The sequence below is a fragment of the Paramormyrops kingsleyae genome, chromosome 12 (assembly GCF_048594095.1).
Source record: "Paramormyrops kingsleyae isolate MSU_618 chromosome 12, PKINGS_0.4, whole genome shotgun sequence".
Classification (NCBI taxonomy): domain Eukaryota; kingdom Metazoa; phylum Chordata; class Actinopteri; order Osteoglossiformes; family Mormyridae; genus Paramormyrops; species Paramormyrops kingsleyae.
The window spans coordinates 13,273,810-13,286,672 of NC_132808.1; the positions used below are offsets into that span (position 1 = coordinate 13,273,810).

Sequence of the window (12,863 nt, forward strand, 5' to 3'; positions counted from 1 at the left end):
CACTCAGAGCCACTTCAGTTAGCTGTATATTTACAGAGCTTTATCTAATTAAACAGTATTTACACATCTACTGATATTTTCCCCCTTGGAAATATTATAATCACACACAGACCCAAACGGGTGCAGAACACACAGAAGCACGACACAAAAAACAAACCAACAACCATGCAAGCATTGCTAGTGTAATGAGTTGGTGCCCCATCCTGGGTTATTCCTGGTGCTTATTGTTTCTGGAATAGGATCTGGACCCCTGTGACCCGGCATAAGATTACAGGATTTGGGAAATGAATGAATGAATTAATCACCAGTGTTCGCTACATTGATGCTTCTTTCATCACCAAACTCATCATACTCATAACAGAAGGACAGACACAGCCACAGCTAATACACTGTATATATGAGGGAGTTAATTAGTAAAGTGATGGATGGGTTAAACCCTGCTGAAAATAGCAGAACAACAGATGAAGAGAGATGAAAGTCCAGAAGAGACACGAACTGCAGAGAAGTTTGATGACAAATTACCAGGCAGCAGTGGCAGTGATGACAGAATAGAAAGTGCAGCTGGCAATACAGACACAGCGGAAGGAACAGGAGATGCCATGTATGACAATGGGGACCAGGAGACAGGAGCCAGTCACAGCAACTGTGAACATGAGGAGGAGATAAGAACATCAGAGAGCGCTGAGCCAGAAACCAGGGTCACCAGTGAGGCCGAAGTCGGCCAAGAGGTTCGAGACGAGCTGCTGGACAGCAAGATGTTTGACCAGGAGGAATCAGGAGACTCCCACCTCCTAACTAGGGAGACACTATCCGGTGAGGAAGGCCGGCCGTTTACGGAAGTAGGCACTGTGACGGGGAGGGGGGCCCTTAGCGTAAACCCCAGCACACCTGAGCATAAGGGCTGCCTGGTGGAGGAGGTCCAGGGGAGCGAGCTGAGCTACGAGGAGAGCAAGAGGGAGCTGGAGGAGCTTCAGGCCGAAAGGGATCAGCTCAGCCAACTGAACGGGCAGTTTCAGGCAAAGCTGGCGGAGTATTTCCTCCAGAGGAGGGGAGAGGAGGAGCAGACTGAGAGGAGCGATGGGCACCGTTACCTCGTCTTCACCTCCCACATATAGGAGATCAGGCAGCAGCACCAGCAGCACAAAGAGCACTTTGGGAGGCAAGAGGAGGAGCTGCGGCAGCAGGTGCAGGAGAGCCTTTGCCAGGCAGAGTTGGAGTGGCAGGTCCTCCAGGCCCGGAAGCAGGAGGTGGCAGGACCAGCGTTGGCCTGGCATCTGGGTAAGGAATCTGCAAAGGCCCAGATGGAGCAGATCCAGGCAGCCGAGCAGCACAAGGAGAAGGAGCTGGCGCGTGTGCGTCTGGAGAACATCAAGCTGAAGGCGGCATCGCCAAGGGTGAGAGAGCACTGTCTGCCAAGAAGGGGCTGGCGGAGGGGCTGCACATCCTCGACTTCGAGCAGCTGAAGCTGGAGAACCAGACATACAGTGATAAGGTCGAGGAGCGAGACGAGGAGATTCTGAAGCTGCGTAACAAGATCGCGGGCGCCGTGCGCGTGCTGACGCACGTGAAGGAGAAGCTGCAGTGGGTGCAGATGGAGAACCGAACGCGGCGCTCGCAGCTGGCGGAGATGGAGGTGGCGGTGGCACGGTCACGTGACTCTCTGACACGCACCAAGCGGGCTCGGGACAGGGTGCGGGCAGACAACCTGCGGCTGCACCAACGCAGCGGGCTGCTGGGGAAGAGCGTGCTGCTGCGAGACATGGAGGAAAGGGTGGGCGATGTCATGGCGCTGGAGCTCAGGTTGGGGGCGCTGAAGAGCAGCAACTGCAGAGCTGAGAGGAAAGTGGAGCCGGTCTGGGACACACCGTAGTGGGATGAACAGGCAGGCAGACAGATAGACACACACACACACACACATGTAAACTGTCACACATGCAGGCTTTCAAATCTATTAGTGATGGACTAATATTTAGCATCATTACGGATGTCATTAGAGATTTTGGGCCCCATGAAAGCATATCATATTGGGCCCCAACCCAGCCCAATTGTATTTTAGGGCCCTTGTCACTCAGGGGCCCTTGGAATCATCCGATGCTTAAATATTAAAAAGGTGATTTGTAATTAAATGCAGTTTATTTTTAAATTTGTTTTTTGTAACAGATTGAGTGGTAGCTGAATCCTCACCAAAGATGGATTCCTTTGCAGTACATTATAGTTTAACACAATAAACAGCATGTTCCACAGTGAGATTTTCCCCAGATGTGTATAATAATTACAAGATGATATTAGAGGAATAAAAGTTTCATTTTGCTCTCTCACTCTGCATGGTTTTCCCTCGATTCCTTTGTGTGAAAGTTTCAGGTTTTATTGTCACAAGTGTGCAGAGGAACACAGTGAAATTATTATACCACAGTTACAGGGAAGGGGACAGGTGGGGGGGGGGGGGGGGACAGGTGGGGGGGGGGGGGGGACAAATAGCAGTGTGATGCACCGGTAGCGTTTCCCAGAGGACAGGATTGTTAAGGGGGTGTGAGCTGGGTGGCTGACGTCCCAGATGATGGATCCCCTTCTGTCAGTCTCACTGGACGCCAAATGCCAGAGTGGCTGATCGGCAGGATCCATGAGACACACAGACACATATATGCAGCTGAGAGTAAGCTTGAGGGGGGGGGGGGATCACAGCACAGGGTCAGACAGTGTACGTGTACAGTGTACAGTGTGCAGTGCCCCTGGAGCAGGGATGCTTTATTTTCCATTTGCGCAAGATTGGGTACAGGATCACTGGAATTCCTTAGTCCCCACATATCCTGCCTCTCTCTCTTTTTGAGGCACACACACCGAGCAGAGTTTGGTGTATGAGGGCACAGTCAGCCATTTATCTGGGGTCCCTGGAGCCTTTTGGGAGGTTAAGGGCCCAACGAAGATGCAACTATTTCTTCGAGGACGAGATCACATGCACAGCTGAGCCAACACATGATGCTGGGACCATTTTGATAGTTTTATGTTATATATGTTTAATATCCATCCATCCATTCTCCATAACTACTATCCTATTCAGGGAGCCTGTACTGGAAGCTACGGGTGCAAACAGGGAACAACCCAGGATGGAGCGCCAACCCATCGCAGGGCACAGTCACACACCACTCTCTCACACACCACTCACTCACACACCACTCACTCACACACCATTCACTCACACACCACTCACTCACACACCACTCTCTCACACACCACTCACTCACACACCATTCACTCACACACCACTCTCTCACACACCACTCTCTCACACACCATTCACTCACACACCACTCACTCACACACCATTCACTCACACACCACTCACTCACACACCATTCACTCACACACCACTCTCTCACACACCACTCTCTCACACACCATTCACTCACACACCACTCTCTCACACACACACATCTACGGGCAATTTGGTAACTCCAATGAACCTCAGCATGATTTTGCACTGGGCGGGGGGATGGGGTGGAACCAGAGTACCCAGAGGAAAGCCCACAATGACACAGGAGAACATGCAAACTCCACACACATGGAACCATGGTGGAGACTTGGACCCAGGTGCGAGGCAGCAGTGCTAACCACAGAATATTGTCTATTACCTATTATTATGCCTAAATGCAATCTGTCTGTATAGGAACGCCTGCAAATTGATATCATGTTTTGGATACGTCCCAAAACACATTTAAATAATAATTTGTCACAGTAGGAGGAACAGATCTTTCTAACTGGAGTCACACTGACGGATACAGGTTTTGGACCGCAGTTGCCGAACCCTTTGAAGTTTGTATAAGTACCCTTTTCCGTGTATAAATATTTACGTTTTCCTTAATTACGTTTTGTTGAGCAAATGTGGCTGTATATCGCAAGCGTCTGCTGGGTCTATTATTTATTCTATTTGATCGAACATCAAGACAATATTTTTTCCAAAAGGTCCCATTATACTTTCACATATTTGCGACGCATTAAACTTCAGTCGCAGCATACAGACGTTTAAAAAGAGGAATCGGAGCTGTTTGGCAAATTAGGAACATTAGGAAAGCGATCCGCGTCGAGTGTATATGTCAGTAACATATATACACGGGAGAAAATGAGTAAACTTGTCTGCAAACGACATTTAAATATGAATTAATATTGAACTCGACACGTCTAGCAAATATATTGTGCATCACACAGAAAATACAAACGTACTTACATAAGAAATTCGATGATATGGTAAATGGTAAATGGACTGCATTTATATAGCGCATTTCTACTCTTACGAGTACTTGTTAAGATGTATGAAAAATATGTGTCCTCAGTTGTCAATGATCTAAAAAATAATAAAAAAAGGGGTTATTTTCTGTTCGTATCACAAGAGGGCGCGAGAACACACAGAATGAATGTGTGTGAATATGCATTGTGCATTTTGATCAAGTTGATTTGCCGTAGCCAATTATTCTGTGTGTGCAATTTCTTCGGTACTTACCAGTGCGAGCCTTACTGTTGTGGTGAGCAGCCACATTGTTTTGTTCTTCCAATAAATAAGCCGCCAAATGGCTAAAGAAGAAAACCTTCTCCTTGTCTTCTTCTGAATGTACCGTGAGCAGCACGACTCTGTGGTGAGCTTCAACAGTACTCAAAGCGCTTTACAATTTATGCCTCACATTCACCGATCCACACGGCGGTGGTGGAGGTGCAAGGTGCCAACCTGCCATGCAAGGCGCCAACCTGCACACCGGGAGCAATTTGGGGTTCAGTGTCTTGCTCAAGGACACTTTGATGGGGTCTGGAGGAACCAGGGCTCAAACCTGCAACACTCCAGTTCCCGAACGATAGCACTACCACCTGCGCCACCATCTTCCCCGTATTATGATACGATAATACCGAACTAGAACATGAGCTATCGTTGCAAAAGTGACGAATTAAATTAGATCTAACGAAATAATAAGGAGTGTTAGTTCGGTCAGTAGAGGAAACCTAGCAGTCTGTACTCGGAATAAAGGTCTTGGTGGTGGATGGACTTGCGGCCAGTAAATAAGGGTATTATTGATTTCTCAAATGGTGTTGGATGAATGTAAACAACTGCATGAATCTGTTCAACTCTGCTGCATGGTATTACTTTCAGAGGTGGAAAGTTCAGGTCCAGAAAGTGCAAATCCAGACCAAGGTTTTATTTCAACCATCCAGTTGAGCATTAAGGCTCCTACAGTCACAGAGTACTCTACTGGTTTGGGTGGAAAAAAACTTGTACTTTTTGGACCTGAACTTTCCACCTCTGATTACTTTTTAAGAACCCTTTGAATAACAGTGGAGGGCACATACACTGGTAGAACCTCTCTGCTTTCAGTGTTTCAGGTGGATCAAGTAAGTCAAGGTGAACAAAACGTAGCTCTATTACGTTCTCTTCTATATCATCTGTTCATCTAAGCAGCAGCAGACAAAGCAGTGTGGCACTGACAGCGAAAACGTCACCCACGCCCCCCATTTTTAAGCTAAGGCCCAAATAAACATAATACCACAATTGATTTGTCATGTACCTGAATTATTCTGTTATGTCTGTTATGTCATTTGCCTGAATTATTCTATAGGGAGGCGTGGTTATTTTTTACCTGCTAAGCATCTCATAGCCAGCAGAGGGCGCGCTGGGCCGCGTAGTACAGCAGCAGTGGCTGACGGCAGTAGAGCAGAAGTTGTCAGCACGTGATCGTTGAATGCGTGAGTAAGACAGCGTTTCTGATTTAAAGTGTATTCCGACACCCCAACAGGTAAAGTGACTATAAACAGAACTCTGATAACAGATAATAGTAGTACCTTATTGCATAATCTCAGTTCTAAACCGTAATATGCCGAGTAATGGGATTTGATTGTTGTGTGAAAGGAAGTTTTGTCTAGTTGTGTTCGTTAGAATAACGGGCACTGATCTAAAGGATTCGGCCTGCAAAGTTAAAAGATCATCTGATACCTTTATGTGAGAACTAAACTCAGTTAAACGATTAAACTCAGTGAACGATTGTTTTACAGAAGTGATGTGGACTGTGTAATGTACTGTGTGAAGCAGGTAATGGTTATTATGTTTAGCTATTTAATAGTGCGCCAGTACCAAGTTACAGAAGATGTTATAAATATGCAATCCAGAGGCGGAGTCAGACATTTTATACACCCGGGGCTTAGCCCCAAATGGTAGTATGCATGTGGGATGGGGGGGGGGGGGGGGGGTCGGGGTTAGAAATGACTGAAAAACATGCTGTGAAGTTGAAGATTTATTAGGCTGTGACTCTACTAACCTATCAGAAGCTTCTTAAGCTCAGAATGGAATCGTCTGGAGTTTTCTTATTAATTAAAGACACAATAAACTTAGTGTATATATACTCCTAAATTTGATGAAAGTGATAAAAAATAGACATCTCTCTCTCTCTCTCTCTCTTTTTATTCTGACATTTAACTAATTCAAAAGATATTTCAATATTTATTTATATAAAACAAAAAAGTTTACTCTAAATTGATGTTTAACAGTAAAAAGTGTATGTAAATATTTGGTTTCAACTGTGAATATACTGCTGTGTATTGAAATTCCTCTTTTTTGCATAGAAATATATTGAACAACATACAAAGCATAATATATAAAATAACATTTACCTGAGTTTTTTTCTGTGAAAGAAGTCCATTATGTCCATTGTTGTGTACATCAGTACATAACTGAAACCGATTTAGAGTGCTTTATTTTGCCGTGGAGGGTAACAACTGAAAATATGAAATAAACACACATGTAAGCTAAGACTCTCTAAAAAAACAGCATTGTTGTTCGGCTTTTCATTTCGCCATTTCTTGATTCACTCGAAGAGCAAGTAACGTAATATGGGTCAAGTGATCAGTTTGATATCAATCTTTTCTCAGCGTCATATTTACATTATTTGTACAGTACGAATGATTTGCTTTGGTACCTGGTCAAACTTAAGCTCTCCTCTGTCTGCCTGTCTGCACTTCTCCTACAGCAAATTCGCAGGCAGCAGCTTCTCCCTCCTCGCTCACATGCGTAAGTGCTGTGCTCAGTCGCCTAGTGCCTGAGCTCGGATCATACCAAAATTTGGGGGAATTTACGACTGTGCGCTATGTGCTTCGAATATTGTGTGTAGTTTTTGTTTTATACAGTTGTCAGTCAGGCATCTAACTATGAAATAAATTACACTCCAAAAGACCCTGGGCTTCTGAAACAACAACCCGGGCTTAAGCCCAGTAAGCCACCCCCCCGCTCCGCCAATGATGCAATCCATGGTCTTCCGAGAAATAAAAAGTTGTTTTGAAATTTACGTTTAAAAAAATTTCACTCAGAATTCTGGGTTGATGTTTTTATAGTCGTTTTGTGAGTACACGGGGAAAAAGAAGCACAGTGATTGGTGCCGTTAAATGATGTTAGTTAATATAAGCATAATTCCTAGAAGCTTAAAAGTGGTAATAAGACAATTTCATGTCATTATTCATGGCTCCAGACTAACTCTTCCAGTGGTAGCACTGATGCTACCAACTTTCTCAGATGGTTGCACCAGCACATGTCCGAATTCAGGGGCTGCATCCGTCTACAGCAGGGGTGGCCAGTCGTATCCAGAAAGGGCCGCAGTGTTTGCGGGTTTTCACTGCAACTCCCTAATTAGATTAATAATTAGAGGACTGATTGGTTGAAGAGTCCTCACAGCTGGGTTTGAACAGCTGACCTAAATGTCATCCCAAAAGCCTGCATGCACAATTGCCTTTTGCAGATAAGACTGCCCACCCCTATTCTAAAGCCTAGTTCATGCTCTACTTTTCCACGTGTGCTTTCGGCCTGGGGAGGGTCATCCGTGGGGCAACTTATGTTCATTCTACATTTGGCTGTGGATGCGGATGGTCGCGGTGAATGAAATAGGAAGTTTTGCTGATTTTTAATAAGCCCAAGTAATTCATGTCCAAGAGGAAAAAAGATCATCCACAATATTGATAGGGATAAATTCACAGACATTTTGGCAAAAAGATTCTTAACAGAGTCTTGCTGTGGACTCCCTGTTGTTTCTGGTTATGCAAACTTGGTGCCGGCCATCAAGCGTTTGAACACCGTAATCTGGACACATGTACGGTATATGGTATATTGTATGAGTGGTGAATGATATTTAATGGCTTCTTATCATTAGTTAAGTCTGGTTATAGGGTAAAACAATGGGGTACACTGGTTTATACCCTGACGGCGTAACTAATGCTGCATTCCATCTGAACTCGTAACTCAGACATTTCAACAGACGTGAAAGCTGTAGTTTTATATTGTTTATTAGCAGTTACATCTTGTTTGTGGCTCATTAAATCGGTCAGACACACAATACTGTCCAACTTATCTGTGGACGAGGTTTATGCACAAAACACAGTGTAATGTGTTATCAACTGATATTGCTAACAATGGCTAACAAATAACCAGGCTAGACCTGGATTTTGTGACCAGTCCGCTGCCTCTGGCCGCTGCCTCCTTAACTTGATAACTCAATAACTATTTTACAGATATATTACAGGCCCTAAGCATGGATCCATGAATGCTGCGTGCCAGACTTGGTGGGGGGCCTCTGGACGTATTATTATGTTTTATAGATGAAGATCTACATCTGGGGGTGGCACAGTGGTGCAGTGGTTAGCACCGTTGCCTCACAACTGTGGAACCTGGGTTCCAGAAGTTATTCGGAGTTACCAAACAGCCCATAATGGTGAATGGTGCATGTTTGTGTGAGTGACTGAGTGTGCATGGTGATAGGTTGGAGCCCCATTCTGGATTACTGCAGATTCCCCATAACCCTGAAGAGGACAAGTGGTTACAGATAATGGAGATCTACACCCTGTTTTTACATTATTTTAGCTGCACTCTCTCCTGAGCAGGGTGTGCCAGTGCTTTTCCTGGGTGCTGCCTCACAAAAAGAACGATCTTCACCTGATTTCATTTTGAGGCAAATTGCCCCAAAATTGAAACAGAAGCACTAGGTGGCAACAAAGGAGAGACAGGGCGGCTATAGAAGACAATTGACCTTGTGAACACAGTAACTCTAAAAGTATTCAATAGATCTTTTCCAAACTTGCCATGAACATTGTGGGGCCCAAGATGATTTTCACCTCTCTGTGAAAGTTATCATGTGGGATCTCAGCATACAATTTATCTGTAACAATCTGTCAGAAGGTTGGAAAAAATTATCATAGGGAGGCTCAGTCGAGGTTGAGAATCACTGGTATAGGTGATGATCTGAGACATTTCCCACCAAAACTGAAGCAGTATCACTTGATGATGGCACCTGAAAGGACCACAGACACAGATCTGGTGAACCTGATTAAATTGAGAAAAGTCACACAATGTTGGGCTTTAGGTGTTACAGGTATTTTATACCTCCCTTTGTAATTAGATTGATAATCAGGTACTTTGAGGCAGCATTCAATGATTTTTCTAATCTGAGATAATAGTTAAAACATATTAATTGTCACCCAAACCTCTGAACATGTCATTTAAGTCTGAGGTAATATTTCCAGCTAATTATTGTTCTTTATCCTGCTTCTATAAACACTGTAAGAGATCATGTCTGTGGTCAGAGTTTGTTTCACGTGCATTAAATGCTGAATGTGTGGCTGCAGTGTGACTCAGTGGGTTACGGTGCTGTGTCTGTTAGCCTAAGGTTGCCTGTTTAAATCCTACGATTTCACAGTTGGGCCCTTAAGCAAAGTCCTTCTCTCCAATTGCTCCAGGGACTCTACTTTTTCAAATTAAGTATGTTGCTTTGGATAAAAGTGCCTGCTAATACATATTAGATAAATGTTTATTCCTTTTATCTATCATCCACCCCCACCTCAGACACACAACCCCTCTAAAAGGTCGTGGTTAGACTCTGCTGGCCTCAGTTTAGGTGTAGAACCGAGGCTGATCTTCGTCCAGTGGAATCATGAAGCCCCATCAGATCTCTGCCTTCTTCCTCCTGATGACAGTGCTGCTGTCCTCCACTCTGGCTCACAGTAAGTCTGCAGCATCTCACAGCTTTTATCAGGACTTTGTCAATATCTTGGATTTTAATGATTCATAAAGATTATGGACCCAGTTGTGAGATATGACTGTACTTCTGAGTAGTTTTTCTACTTTTTGTGCACTTTTCATGTATTCAGATTGGCTGTATATATTTTCTATGCAGACTGTATATTCATTTTCCATTCATCATGTCTCTCCAGATGGGGCGGCATGGTGGTGCAGTGGTTAGCACTGCTGCCTCACAGCAAGAAGGTCCTGGGTCCTTTCTGTGTGGAGTTTGCATGCTCTCCCCCATGTTTGTGTGGGTTTCTGCCGGGGGCTCCAGTTTCCTCCCACGATCCAAAAGTGTGCAGGGTAGGCTGATTGGCGAGTCTAAATTGGCCCTGTAATTGTGTGTGTGCCCTGTGGTGTGTTGGCGACTGCCCAGGGTTGGTTCCCGCCATTGCCCCTTGTTCCCAGGATAGGCTCCGGTCCCCCCCAAGACTCCAGTTGGGATTGAGTGGTTACAGTAATTTAAATGTATATGTTCAGAGTGGCTGTATGTATTTTGTATGTAGACTGTACATACATTTTCTGTTCTTCATATCTCTCCAGATATGAATGGACCAGAGCCGTGCTGTTTTAAATACTTTCCTGGAAGACTGAGGATTGATCTGATAACTGGATATGAAGAGACCAGATCAGAATGCCCTAAACCTGGAATTATGTAAATATTTACTCTTTTCATGCATTGTTTTGACCTATTACTGTTTTGTGATTTAAAGTTCGTTTTGTGCAAAATTTCTAAAATATAATTTTTACTTCAGGGATCGATACATATGAAGAAAGATTGTAATAAGTGAGAAGACCCATGTTTATTTTTCAATTTTCAGACTTTACACCAAAAAGGACAAACAACTGTGTGTCGATCCCAGCTCTTCTTGGTTTCAGCAGGTCAAGCAGAAGCTGGATCAGCAGTAACGCTTCCTGTCCAACTGGCAAAACATGAAGAATGAATTTTATTGCATTTCAGCTTCTACTTCAATCCATGTGTAAAATTATTTTCTGTCATTTTCCAAGTCATATAAAATTTTACCAGCATTTTATAATTTTATATATTCAGTTTTAATACTTCTATCAGTATTTTAATTAAAAAACAACATTCCAGTACCTGGTGGGCATCTGAAAAAGACTATTAGAGAAACATGCAATTAGCATAATATAAATGTATCCATTCTCTATGTGTGTGTCACGCCCACATCGGACCCCGACCACACCCAGCCTCACCAGAACAGCCCCGCCTACATACAGATCACCTGAAAACACTTAAGTAATCAAACTTTTAAAGTAAATTCTTGCCAAAATATATGTTCAGTTCAGCACTTAAAAGATATGAATTTGTTATATTTGAACTACACTCAAATATTATGCTCTGATGTTCTTAGCTTTTCATCTACACTCAATCCTTCAATATTTCAGCTCTTATTTGGGGGATTTTCTCCCATTCGTCCTTGCAAAGGGCTTCTGATTCTGCAAGATTCTTGGGTTGTCTTGCATGCTCTGCTTTTTTGAGATGTATCCACAGATTTTCAGTGATGTTTAGGTCGGGTGACTGAGGGCCGTGGCGAAACCTTCACCTTGAGGTATTCCATTGTAGATTTTGAGGTGTGTTTTAGATCATTATCTTATTGTAGGACCCGTCCTCTTTTTAACTTCAACTTTTTGCTGCTGGAATTTGCTGCATGATATTTATTCAAATCCATTCTTCCCTCTACCAATGACATGTTTTCTGTGCCACTGGCTGCAACACAAGCCCAAAGCATGATCGATCCACCCCCATCCTTAATAATTGGACAGGTGTTCTTTTCCTGGAATTCGGTATGTGGCCAAAAAGTTCTATTTTGACTTCTTCAGTCCACAGGTCTTGTTTCCAAAATGCATCAGGCTTGTTTAGATGCTCCTTTGCAAACTTCAGATGCAGAATTGTGTGGCCAGGATACAGGAAAGGTTTTCTCCTTCAGACTCTACCATGAAGGTCACATTTGTTCAGGTACCGCTGCACAGTAGAACGGTGAACCACCACTCCAGAGTCTGCTAAATCCTCCTGGAGGTATTTTGCGGTCAAATGGGGCTTTTTATTTGCCTTCAAAGCAATTGAATGAGCAGTTCTTTCAGAAAGTTTTCTTGACCTCCATCATTTTAAATTCATACAGTATGTTTGGAATATGTTTGTAATTCTCATGTGCTTACTTCTACATTGTAATCATACTAATAATAATAGGTTACACTTTGCACTTGTATAGATTTTGCAGGGAGGCCAGCCTAAAGGGAGTCAATACAGATGTATTCAATTACGCTTTAAAAAACGTGCTACAAAACTGTACACTTCTGGCGGCACTTTAGTCTAATTTGTGAAAATGAAATTGTTTCAGTCTTATTTAAAATGCTGTTGGCTGTACTTGGAAGTGTACAATTGTAACATTGTTCTACTGCTGAATATGTATACAGTATATACCAATTCATTTTTCATTGACTTGTCAGCCTTATGTGTGAGATCCCTCCACCTAAGGAACCTTTTGATCTTGGACATACATGCTTCCATTAAAGTACTTCAACAGAGCTCCTTTAAAAGATTCAAAGGAAAAAGTTGAGGTGGTCCACAAAGGACCCCAGTTTCTCACACTTGTCACCAAATGCACATTAAGAGATGTTCGTCTTTCTGTACAACCTTTCAAACACCATAACAAATTTCTTCAGTACTTTCTCAGCAGTGCTAATGTCAACCAGTTTAACCTTTTCCTGAAGCAGAGTATAAATTCCAAAAACAAGAAGGAAGAGGTGGTTCCAGTATTTTGTGGGA

The 12,863-nt window shown here is 43.5% G+C and overlaps 1 long non-coding RNA gene and 1 pseudogene across 1 annotated transcript; both read left to right on the forward strand.

Moving 5' to 3' along the window:
• Window positions 1-537: 537 nt before the first annotated feature.
• Window positions 538-1,897, forward strand: LOC140593509 (cilia- and flagella-associated protein 184-like; annotated as a pseudogene).
• Window positions 1,898-5,642: 3,745 nt separating this feature from the next.
• LOC140593650 (uncharacterized) lies at window positions 5,643-12,622 on the forward strand. The gene is made up of 4 exons (XR_011994070.1): window positions 5,643-5,774; window positions 9,857-10,014; window positions 10,619-10,730; window positions 10,897-12,622. It is a non-coding gene; the product is annotated as an uncharacterized lncRNA (long non-coding RNA).
• Window positions 12,623-12,863: the final 241 nt, after the last annotated feature.